Raw genomic sequence first — 13,456 nt, 5'->3', positions numbered from 1 at the left:
GCCACCAGACAGGAAACATGCAGTGGCCCATCAGGTGGCTATGGCAACTGTTAGATTTTTTTTAGCTCCCATGCTTTTTTTCACCACTAGAACTGCATGACATTGTGAATCTCTCCACTGATATATCAACTTGTCTCAGTCAGCAAATCCCTCAGTTTTTCCTGAGAGGTTCAGAGATTATTGTAACTGAGCCCTTTCATCAGCAGTGAGGTGTGCAACAGATAAATGGCCTAATTCTCACTTGTGCCAAAGTGCTTATGCTGATATTGCCCCTAATATAAGTGTGATGATAAAGTTCCTTACAACACTACAACACTGTTCTCTTCTTATACAGAAATGAGCTTTACTGATACAACTGCATTCACACTACAGTCTGCCTAAACTTAGAGAAGTTTTACTGGCAGAGAGACACTGGTTAAGAGTGTGGGGAAAAAACATCACACACCTCTCTGACAAAAGTGCTGGCAGACACTCCAGAGGAGTCCCTAGATAGACAAAACAAGTTTCTGCAGGATAGCTGCAGCCATCTGTGTGCACTCTGCCTGCATGAGAAGCAAGGTAGATTGAGTTAGCTTAGGTCCCTTTCACTGAAGTTGACCCAAGATCTGAAGCCATGGTCATACCAGCCTAAAAGTGAATAATCATTGAATTCCAGGAACTGGTAAGGGCAGTAACAGCAAAACAACACTTTTTCCAGTGTACATATCTTTCCCCTGAGGAAGGAAGTGCACCACTATAACTACTATAAATAAGGCCCAAAGAGCTTGAGTTGTATCTATTCAATTATAACAGGAAAGTTAAAATAGCCCAGAAGCCAGGCTAATCTGAGGCCATCTTCTGAGTAAAGATGACTGCATTAAGAGATGCAGCACAAGATGCTTTTGTGCAACGTATCTAAAAGTTAAGCAGCTCATATAAATATACTAAGCCACTGTGATTTATTAGGTGGTATAAATAACACTGTTGTATGAGAGAAAAAAATTTCAGACTCAGGCAGTGTCAGGGAAGCTGACACTCAAAGAGCAAAGGGGGTTCTGAAGAATGGCAGATTTGGATGTCTCATTTGTGACTCAGAAACTGGGTAGGCAGCACAATCTTCCCTACTCCCTAATCTACCATATTCTGCCATGTACAATTTTCCTACCATTGTTTTAAGCGACTAAAATTAGTTCAACAAGTGACTGTGGAAAACATGTATGGAAATAATGAAACTTGTATATTGTGCTCTCAGTGAAAAAAAAATTAGAAACTGTTTACTTTAGATCTTGATCATCCCACTAGACTCTATGCATTTCTGCAGCAACCCCTAGATTATCCTCAAGGAATAACTTTTTCTGACCAAAGTTAGGCAATTGAGATGTGCTGTATGAAACAGCCAAAAACTTTATGGTGGTGTTTCATTTAGTATTTCACCAATGCTTTTTTATCACGAGAATTTGAGCCAGTAAAGATGGCAACCTCAGCCCGAGGTTATGTCTTCCATCCCGACCTCCCCTGTGCTCTTACAGCCTGCTTTCCACAGCACATTCCAAACACATCACTTTCCCTCTTCCCAACCCTCTGCCTTCAGTGGCAGGCTCAAAAGGCTCTTTGTCCTGGCAGCACTCACCACTATTACTATATTATCCCTAGAGGGCTCTAGGGGCAATTAAGACACCTTAATTAGCCAGAAGAGGCTTCATCCACTTCCTAACAAATGTCTTCTTCCTTTCCATTCCACCTTTTCAGTTCCTAGGTATGTGTGAAAAATGCTAATCACTTGGTTTTTAAAAAATTTAAAAGTTTTATAGTAATAGAATGATTAGAAAAATAGTAATAGAATTAGAGTAATAATAATTTGGATAATTTGATTTAGGACAATATGAGACAATAGAAACAAAGAGTTACAGATGTCCGGGTACATTTTTCTGGACAGCACAAGCCCAAAAAAGGACCCCTGTTAACAAAGGATTAACCCTTAAAAACAACAGCCTGTTACATATTCATACACCTCATACATGATGCATAAATTCCATTCAAATACAGGATTCTGTCTGGTCAGTGCCAGCTTCTTCCTCCTAATCCTAACACCACCTTCGAGGTGGGAAGAAGTGCATTTCTTCTGATAAGGGGCAATAAATTCTCTTTCTCTGAAAGATTTAGGTGTCCTGTGGCTGCTATCTTGCTGCAAGTCCTTTCTTTAAAAAAAGTATCTTACATAGCATATTTTCTATTTGAAAAATTTTTATAACCTAAAACTATATTTAACACACCACTTAAGAGAATACAGCATTACTTTCTAACACAACACATATAATACTCATTTTAATATTTGTGAAAAGCCAATAAAATTGGCATTTTTCACAGTATGGGAGTCCAAGAATGGCTTGCAATACACTAGTTATTGAAAACTCCTCTACAGTTCGTGAGAAAGCATCTAGATGATGCTGTCAGTGATATGATTTAGTTTTATGTAGCCCTGTGAGGATCAGGGAGATGGACTTAGTGATCCTTACAGGTGCCTTCCAACTTGAGATCTTCTATGACTCCATGAAATATAGGAGTGTAGGAATTATGCAGAAAATCTTACAGAAAACTCAGAGGCTAAAAGACCTTGTGTGCAGTCTCTTGTCACAGCTGGTAAGTGTGGATTGGGAAGAGAAATAGAGGAAGTGAATCGAGTGAATCATTGCACAATCAATCAAAAGGTGCCAGACAAGCCTTCAGGGCAAATACGAGACAGCGTGACAGATCTGTGCACACAAACCACTGGAGACACAGAATGGTTTCTGCAGTGTTTCACTGCCCACAGCCCAAGCTCCCAAAGGCAAGCTTCTCTCAGGAAGAACTGTTTGACCAAGGACACAGAGGCTGACCTTGTTTCAACACAGATTTCTGTGAAACTATCTGCAGCAGGGGAAAGACATGCAAGACAGAAGCCCAAGAGAAGAATGTAAAGTCAACATGTGGGTTAATTGGAGGGTGGAGTGGGTGTTAGGAAGTCCCAGGATACTGAAGTCTGCACTTACTGCTCAATAAACACAGCAGTGCAGTGTTTTTGAATGCTCTTTTGCCAGTAAGTGTGACAACCAGGATGCCATAGCTCAGCAGGGAGGCCGAATTTATATTCCGTTCCTTATATGTAGCTGTCTTGCAAATTACGGGAAATGTGGCACTTTCCTTTAAGAGCAAAAATGAAAATGGGCTTTTGTCAGAAGAGATGTACTAGAACTCCCATTAATCTCACTTTCTTGGCACTAAAAAGCAGAGTTCAAACATCCTGCAACCTTTACTGAGAGCTAATAACTTGGCTCTCTCAGAGCTAAGAATAAAAAAAGTAGAATTCTTACCAGAAAAATCAATGTGTATCTTCCATGGAGTGCATATATTGAATGCAAAGATTTGCACACTATTTTGACACCACTCTGCAAAGCAAAAAGCAGTGGATACTGCAACTGCACTATCTGCTGCTGAGTGAGCAGAAGAGTGTTTTCTTGAGTCCTGCAGGTTCCTAGAGCATCTCCACTGCTACTTATGTGCTTGCTCAGTTATTGAACATTAGACATGCACACTGAGTACCTGCAAAACTGATCCAATGACATAAAAATCTTACAGTCCCACTGCTGAACTGTTCCTAATTACTTTTGCATTTACTTCCTCTACCACAAAAACATATCAGTTAACTTTAAAAATGTATGTATGTTCCAAGTATGCAGGAAGACAAACTATACCAATAATTATTTATGATTCATATGGGATGTTTAGCTTTGCAGCATTAACACAGCACTCTTAATACACACATAATTGTTTAAAAAATAGTCACATCAAAGGATAATGATAATGATAGATGAGAACAAGCAAATGAAAATGCCAGCAACTACTTCCATAAAAATCAAGTGATTGGAGGTTCATAGGAAAATATGTAATCATCAAAGTGATGGGAAGGTAGACCAATCAAAGCAAAATACATACACCCTGGAAATCTGAGCATTTTATCAATTATTCTTCAAGCGCTCTTGCCAATTAAATATAAACAGTGTTTTGATAATCATGCATGATATCTAATATGTTCCATGACTCATGGGGTAAACATTGATCTATAACTCTGGCTTCAATTTTGCTAGCCCTTCACACAGGAAGAGGTCTGACAATCACCAGTGGGACAATGTCTTTCAATTAGGAATGGCCCAAAAAAGGCCTGCATGCCCAGAATATCAAATCCACAGATTTGTGTTTGTGGTGGCCTGTCATTCCTGTCAGCTGGGAATAAACTGCCTTTGCTGAACAGTACTAATAACAGTTCAAACAAAGAACTGGCTCCTCTATGAACATACACACACTGACCATGCTCCCACCTAGGTATCAAATCACAGGCACCTACTTGGTATACAATCACATAATTACAGAATGGTTTAGATTGGAAGAAATCTTAGAAACAGTTCTAACCCCCTGCCATGGGCAGGGACATCCCCCACTAGACCATATTGCCCAAAGCTCTATCCAACCTGGCCTTGAACAGTTCCAGACAGGAGGCATCCACAAACTTCTCTGGGCAGCCTGTTTCAGAGCCTCATCACTCTCCTTAAAGATTTTTTCCTAATAATTAGCCTAAACCTGGTTTCTCTCAGCTTAAGGCCATTCCATCTTGTCCCATCACTACATATCCTTCTAAAAAGTCCCTCTCCACCCCTCTCATAGGTACCCTTCAGGTACTGGAAGGGCACTATATGGCCTCCCCAGAGCCTTGTCTTCCCCAGGCTGAGCAAGCCCAGCTCTCTCAGCCTGTCTTCAAGGAGAAGTACTCCAGCCCTCTGATCACCTTCTTGGCTTCCTCTGGACCAACTACAAGAGGTCCACATTCTTTCTGCACTGGGGACCCCAGAACTGGATGCAGTGCTGCAGGTGGGTTTCACCAGAGCAGAGCAGAGGTGCAGAATCCCCTCCAACAGCTGCTGCCCACGGGGCTCTGGATGCCCACTGTACAGTTTGCTTTCTGGGCTGTAGGTGCACAGGCTCATGTGTAGCTTCTTATCCCCAAAGTCCTTCTTAGCAGGGTTGTTCTCAATCCTTCCCCCACGCAACATGTGTTTGTCTTTGGGATTACCCTGATCCCAGGTGCAGAATCTGGCACTTGGCTGTGTTGAAAGTCAGCTGGTTTGCAGCAGACCATGTCTCAAGTCTGTCTAGGTCTAAGCCTCGAACTGAAGGCAGCTACAAATACGATAAATAATCAGAAATAAAACCTGTGGCATTTATATAAAAACATTAATATCCCTGGCCCATACCCTATTCATCCTCTCCCAACTACACAATCCACCCTTTCAAAAAGATCCACTGCCTCCCTGCTGCCTGGTCCATTATGTGGGCGTGCAGATTCCCACCACAGGGTCACTGGTCACGGGGTCTTTCTGAAGAAGCAGCATATGCACCTCTTCTACACTTGATTTGGATTTAAGAAGTGCTTATGGGACGGTGTAAAATCCTTTTAGTCTCCAGCTGTCATCTATGCAGTTTGAGAGGATTGGTTATTTAGAGTCACACTCTGGAAATCACACTGTGGCACAAGCTGCCAAAGCAGATCCCAGCTGCTTAGTGGGAACCATGGAACTGGACTGGGCCAGCTGGTTCTTTTCTCCAGAAGATGCACTGGGGCTGTTCAGATGGTCACAGAATAATTCCACATCTGGAATATATTCCATAAATTTGAAGGAACCAAAATTGTTTTCCCTTGCTCTGATGCTGCTGTAGTAGGTTGTGTATCCTCTTTCCAGTATATACTGAACAGCTCTACCTCACTGCTCTTTTGCTTGGTTTATGTAAAAATTATGCAAATATCATTACCTCACCCTCCCCCTCTAACTGGGTTTTGAAGTTTCCTCCCTTTGCCAGACTTGCCTAAAAATAAAGTCATGTTGGTACAAGCTAAACTTTGAAAACTTGCCTTATTATCAGACATCTCTTTCATGTAAACACCTGTACACTTTAATGTAAATGTCAAGGAAAAACTAAACCTAACACATAGTTCACTTGTTTTGTATACTTTTTACTTTATTTATCTATACAAAGTTAACATTTTATTTTTCATGTTTAAGAAATAAACATTTCCTTGTTTCTCTGCCTGCACAAAAGTTACCATATGCTTGTATAACTGATTTCTTTTGTAAAAGCAATTATTTCCCCATCAAATTCAATGATTCCACTGAAATGAGGGAAAAAAATATTGAAAACTGGCTTAGCAATATTTGGAAATAAATGGTCCTTTCATTATGTAAAAGCATTAGGGCATCTCCAAGGTATTCCAGATATAATAATTTATAGTAAATGAGATTATTATTGCTGGGAAAAGAAGCACTTAATGTCAGTTTTCTGTGGGAAAAACCAAAACAGACTAATCCAACAGGGGTGCTCAGAAACATGCAGCAAATATTTAAAAGCTTCAGAGATCCAAAACAACAAGGGAAAAACACATGCTGAGGAAGTAATTTGGAACAGGATGCTTCTATTCATCCTTATCACAGGGAGGTAGCCTTACTGTCCTGAAAATAAGAATAGGAGGCCTGTTTTATCATTGTGTTCTCCCATCTTACACCAACTTGTCTAAAGTAGTTCTACCAACACAATTGTGGAGTAATGCAGTGTTGAGACAAGCCTGGATACAGGGACCCGAAATAGAAATTGTTGAGCATTGGGAAGATGTGAATTGCTGTCTGAAAATCTCACAGACCTCTGTGGCTGCTCTGAGGAAAACAGAAATGTCAGAATAAATTTGGCTCAACATACTGCTATTGCAATCAGCTAGTAATGGCTCACCTTCCAAAGATAGCATTACTACAAAATTAGTAATCAGCTATACAGCCACATAGCTGAACTGTTAACAATCCAAAATGAACCTTGAAAATTAGAAATACGTGGATAATATTCCCTAGATATGCGTTCAAGGAATGCATCAGAAGTTGATCTGTATTCTTTGCCATTTTTACTTTTAAAGTATGACAATCTCCTTCTCCCACAGAAGCCTTTGTGCCCTGCCAAATATCTCAGCTGCAAATCTTAAGTCAAATGGGAAAAAGGCATTTGGAACTGCAAGATCAGTAGTACAAAACAATCTGTCACATGGATATTGAGGAACAGTCCCTATCCATTACCAAGTACATTCCACCTGAACTCAGTCCCATCTTGTACTTGCGCTGTCACGTGCCCTGCTTTGGCTACCACGAGATGGTTCATGAGACATACTGGGGGCTCAGGATATTTATCTCAAAAATCTACAGATCTGTTATCAAGTTTCACATATCTGATATTCATGCTTCCTTGCCACTGCTCCTCTGTCTCGCCCACTGAACCACCATAGGGAAACTTTTCTGGTTTTGCTGTTTCATATGCCTGTTAATGCAGAAAAACTGATTAAAGCAAAGCACATGGAGAAATTCTGAATGGCTCCTACTAGATCTCCTTTAAAGTTTTTTCTGGTGTAAAGATCAGTTCTAGGATTGGCATGTAAAATGCCTCCTAGCATGACTGTTTCCAGTTTGAAGAACTTTTTTGCACTTTCTATGCAATAGGGGTTTGGGCTAATTAATCCTCATGAGAATGCCATCTTGAAGACAACAAAGTTAATAGACACAGAGATTAAAGCTAAAATGCAATGCAAACATTTGTTTATGAGCTAAATGGCCTCACTGACCTCAGGAATGTGTTTGAAAGCTACTTAGGTCCCTAACAGCTGAGTATCTTCTGCACATGCAGCCAAGTTTCTGAAGACATTTAAAGAGCTCACTAAATTTTACATATGAAGTAGGTAGGAATTAGATGACACAAGAAACCTGACACTAAGAAATTCATGTAAGACCCCATGGTGAAGACTGTGAGTACACCAAAAGATCTTAGAAGCTCTGGCCAGCATCATGTGTGACTCCACCCTTAGCCCACATCGAGGAACTCTCTGTAGGCTCAGATGGGGGCCTCTCATTCCCTGGCTGAGCTATGTTAGCACACCTGCCTTCAGCCCTACCTCCTAAAGGACTCTTGGGGCAATGCCATGGCCTTGTTAAATCCTTTGCCTCATCTCATATCCTGCTGCTCCTGACAAGACTCTCTGGATGGTTCCTCGACTGCTTCACCTCTTCCTCAGGTGCAGAGCTGTGGAGGTAACATTCTGCCCAGCTGTTATGGTTGGTTTGTCTTGAAAAGTGGTCTGCTCTTGCTAGTCCTTGACACAAAAGACAGAGACAGATTTTATGAGTTCTTCCCCTACTAGAATGAGTGTATGTAAGATCAAACACAAAACTAGGTGGTTTTTTTTTTAAATAGATAGTTGCACATTTCTCTTCATTGCATTTGGTCAAAATGCAATCTCAACATCTGCATTGTAAAAACAGAAATGTCCTAAAGTTCTCTGGTACACAATGAAACTTACTAGAAGGCAGAAGTTGTCCAGAATGGCATGTAATCTTATGTTAATGGTTAAATGATCAAGGTGGGTGTCACTGATAAAAAGTAAGAGCTCTGTTTTGAAGACCTGTGATTTGTCTTCCCCACATGTTTGGTTGTTTGTTTTTTTCTTTTTCCATTAAACAGATCTGATAAAAGCTTTGGAAACATGCAGGCCATTAATATATAATGAGAAAATACTGTGTTGATTATGCAGTTGAGAAGAAAATCAAGATAGTAGGTAGAAAGTAGGGAGGAGAAGAGCTCTTAGAGAAAAACAAAATGCAAAACATGGTCAGAAAAAAAGTGAAGACAGTAAGTAAATTAATAGAACCTTCCACAAATGAACAAAGTCAGGATCCAATTTGGCAGGTGGTGGTGGTTATGGAGATCAATGCTGTATGTCAACACTTTCTGCCCGATCCTTCACAGCATGCAGAGCAATTCCATTGAAATTCAATTAAGGAGGAAAACCACATGATTAAGAAACACGGACACAGTGACTGCAAAATATGCAAATTGTGCTGCAATTTTTAATGACATAAAAGGTAAAAAAGCTGCGGAGAAAACCTCATGGAGGGAAATTAGTTCAAACACCATTAGAAGTACATTTTCAGCTGAAGGGGTGAGGGAATTCAGCTGTAGAACTTTTATTAAGCTTAACTGGTGTCACAGTGTAAAGTCCCTGTGCATCCAGTTGCTAATGTACTCTATGAAGAAAGGCTTTGTGCTTCTCTAGGTGCATTGAGGAACTGAGTGTGTGCAGTGATTTCACTGCATTATAGGCTCTGAACACCTAAATTCTTTTTTCCTGAGCATATACTATTATTGTCAGTTTTGACCTACATGATAGCAAATGCCATTTGCAGTAGAAAAAGATAATTTGTATGTTTTTAACCACTCTGAACCAGGAAATGAGCCAATTCCTTTCATTTTTTTTACTCAAGGGATTGGTTTTGCTTCTTTTCATCATGTTCATGAATTGTAGTAATGTTCTCACTATGAATATTCCACATGTGGAATAAGAGCTCAGCTGAATGCTTCAAATTAGGCCCAGTTTGTCTAGCTAAGTTCAATATGTTGACATGTGTGCTGTGACAGCCCAGGGGGTGAGTGATTTACTGGCACCAGAAGATGCCAATGGAAAAAAATGCTCCCAAGTTAGCATTCCTTTTCATTCTCCACAACAAATTGATGACATGATGGGGTTGTGGATTTACAGAAAGAGACATCTGAAGCCATTTACAGGGAGAATATACTTTGCACCTTCAGTATTTCTTGTTTTTCTCAGATTATGTATCAATCTTTATGGTGGCTGTCTTCTATCTTTTGTAGGAATGAAATGGCCACTGAGAAGAGGAATGAGAAAGTGTGAATGTTTGTTATACATACATACGACATGCAGTACTTCCAGCAAAAACATCTTCTCATTTTAAATGCTTATGTATTTCTTGTTCTTTCTGATTGAATATTTATTTTTAAAGAGATGAGAAATCAACTTTTATGAGACAAGTTATACTGCAAAATGCACTGTTTCACTGACAGATGATATGGTTACAGGAATTTACGCGTGCAGAGAGTTAACATTTCCATTTTCAGAAAAAATATATTCAGATTTTTGAAAACAGGGAACTGAAAGAACCGACATATGTTTAAACACATGTAGCCTGTTCTAGCCAGTAGGAAGAGTTTGAAGAAATGGAGTTAAATTCAGTGTGCAAAACTGAGTTATCTGAAAATGGTGTTTATCAAGCTTGTCAGGACTTGCTTGAATTAGATCATGATGAGAGACACTCTGGAAGGCCAGCCTTCTTTTGAGGAGAATTTTTTTTGCCACTATAGCTCCAATTAAGGAAAAGTTACTTATTAAGAACAGTTATCAACAGTTACTTAAAAGTTACTACATTACCCATGTTGTGTGACTCTGGCCCTATTCCTGAGTAACCTACTATAGGAGTGTAATGGAAATATAAGTTTAATGGAAGAAGTTTACAAGGAAGTAGTATAGAAGACAACTCAGAGAAGAATGAGTAAAATTTTACTGATAGTATATTCTGTGGAACAATGTATGCATCCTTTTCAGAACAGCTGAATGTGTGTGTCAGAACACGCGTCGGGTGCAGACTTCAGGATGACTCTGGGAAGACTTCATTAGTTTGAGTTTGACTAAGCTTGAACATTTTGGGGATGTTAAGGATAAACTATGGGTATAAACTTGTTTTAAAGTAGAGAAGATCATACCGAGGCAGATTAAATATTAAGAAGGTTTAGAAGCATCCTAATTATCTTGGAGTTGGATTCAGACTTTCACTCCATCAGTACAGGGTTTCTGACAACCAGTTCCATGCAGCTACTCAGGTTCAGAAAACAACCACTCTTTCTACCATCTCTGAGTTCTGGTTGGGGTGTGCTTACTGATTTTTCTCATCAGCTTCCCAGTCTCTCTGGATCCATTCATTCTGCTAAGTGACACAAGGGCAGGGACTGTTCCCATACCCTGTGCCAAATGGCAGGGTTCACACTACACAGAGCTGGCTCTGGGTCTCCTTTGTGTTCCATGTGGTGATTATGCAGCTCTATTTTTGTTTTTTTCCTTTTTCTTTTTTTTTCTTTTTTTTTTTCTCTCTCTTTTTTTTTTTTCTATCTTTATTTTTCTCTTTTTTTTTTTTTTTTCCTCGGTTCAAGTTGTCTAAGAATAGAAAAAGGGCTGTGTTCAAGGCTGGGGATTCAACACATGAATGCCTATTGGGAATAGCCTGGGAATAGCCTGGCACATGTTATTGCCTGCACCAAACTCAGGCAGGATTTCAGAGGGTGCTAACTGCCACAGGCCAAAACTGTACCAGCAGCTAAGCTCCTCTCCTGTCTGTCCCATTTAGAAACAGAAAAACGGCTTTGGTGCCTCCTTCCTGTCTCTTCCACTCCATGCTGTGCAAAGGGCTCCTCACCCACCTTTCTGTCCTGCTCCTGTCAGACACATGCAGGTGCCCTCCATGAAAGGAGGGCATTGAATGACCCTTTTTTGGCCATGAAAAGCAGTCATCCTCTCTGTTATTTGACCTGCTTCTCCCAGAGGAATACACAGAAAGTTATAGTAAATTGCAACCCTTATAAGGATGAAGAAAACACTGAGGAATATTACAGTACTGCATCTGTCAGTGACTGTGAGGCACTGTCCAGATGCAGCCACAGGCTCAGGAAGGCATTAAGCTGCCAAAGACCAACAACTAGGACAGGGAACCTAGCAGCAGGTCACACAGTTCAAGTTCTTGCTATGTATCTGTTACTGTTCCCTGTCACAGACAGGATTCTGGGCAGGAGGTTTTGTCAGAGCTTAACAGGCTTGTCAGCATGACAGCTCTCATTAAGAGACTGGAGTAATGATTGGACCTTCAAGAGAGGAGGAGGAAGGGGAAAAGATATTCTTCAGCTTGTCTACCATATTGGGTTTGGGTAGAAGAATGCCAAAGAGGTTCTCTGTCTTGGGAGACCGTGGCTCCTAATTTCACCTAATCAATACCAAATCCAAGTGTTGTCTTATTATCTAGCATGTTATAAGGATTTTCATGTGTTTGTAAACATTGGCCTCCAAGGAAGACAAAAGTTTTTCAGTTATATGAATGTTGTAATCCTAAAGCCTACATTAAAATATTATTTCTAGCTGTTTTGCAAACAGATGACTCAGTTTTAGAAAATCATACCCTTTTCACAGACAACCCCTACCCAAAGGCAAAACACATGACAGAAATTACCTGACAGAGTTTTTCATTTGTGCACACTCATGCAATGATTCTATGATATTTACTTGGTACTGGTGCACAGCAGAACGTGCATAAAATTATCTTTCAGTGTTTAATAATGCATGCATTTATTTCCATGCAGAGACAGTTTGCCTTTTTTCCACTTGATATATTTTAAAATATGGCCATTTAAAAAAAGAACAAACCATGAGATCCACCCAAAATGATATATTATTATTATCAGTTTATTATAATTTTGCCAGTACAGGCATAAGGCAATCTATACCAGAGCTAGCTGAGTTTTTTTATTCTTCCTGGGCAGCTGTAGCTTTTTAGCTGCATAACATTGGACTGTACAAATCACAAGTAAAACCTGTGGCTGACATGGCCCATGGAGCTCATACATAATATGGAAACTTATTTCAATGTACAATTTACTTTGGAAAAAGTCAGAGACTGGTCTTATTGCAAACTCTGAAAGAAGAAAGGAAGCACTCTATGTTTAAGAAAGTCACCATGAGACATTTGTAGACCTTGCAGGTGACTTTCTCTTTGCTATTGACAGATGGAGGCATGCCAGGAGACATGATGGGGAGTATTTCCTTGAAAAACAGAGTCCACACTGGGCACAAGGGAGCAGAGCCTGGCTGCAGCCTGTCAGGGTGCCTCTGGCAGAGCTCTTGTATTTCAAAGGACATTATATGAGGTACAGATTAATTGTCCTTTCTTCCCTTGGCTATAACACTGCAGAATGATCATTACCCTGCTCAGGGCCACATGTGCTGAGTGCTTTGATTGGAGGAGCAAAAAATCAAACCAACCAGCTGCATCTTGTATGTGCAGCAGGGGAGAGGCCATTGTGCTAAGCTCATTCCTGTGAGAATCTATTGTATAAAACACATGTGTATATCTGTAGTTGGGAGACAGAAAACAGAATGTGTCTGTGATGAGACTGGATAGCAGAATACATCAGAGTACATTCTGCAGAATACACCAAAAATGGAAGAAATTATGGCTAGCTTTTAAAAAAATATTTTGGCAACTCAGTCTCAAGGTCTTCTGTATTTTTTAGATTGTAGTCATGCACCCAAGGCATCTTAAAATGCTTTTGTGGATTTTAAGAATCTAGAAGCAAATGTCACTGTCCTTTTGATTTACTTTTTGTCTCCTCTCTCTGATAAACACTGGCATGGAAGTTCTCTATGTTTTAGAGCTACCAGCTGCAAAAAAGGTAAAAGGAATTGCCCTTAATGTTTTCCTTGAACTTTTCATCTAAAATTCCTAACAGGGCTAGTGTTTAGGGAGGA

This window comes from Serinus canaria, chromosome Z (genome assembly GCF_022539315.1).
Source record: "Serinus canaria isolate serCan28SL12 chromosome Z, serCan2020, whole genome shotgun sequence".
Taxonomy (NCBI): domain Eukaryota; kingdom Metazoa; phylum Chordata; class Aves; order Passeriformes; family Fringillidae; genus Serinus; species Serinus canaria.
Note: the sequence above shows the minus strand (reverse complement) of the source record.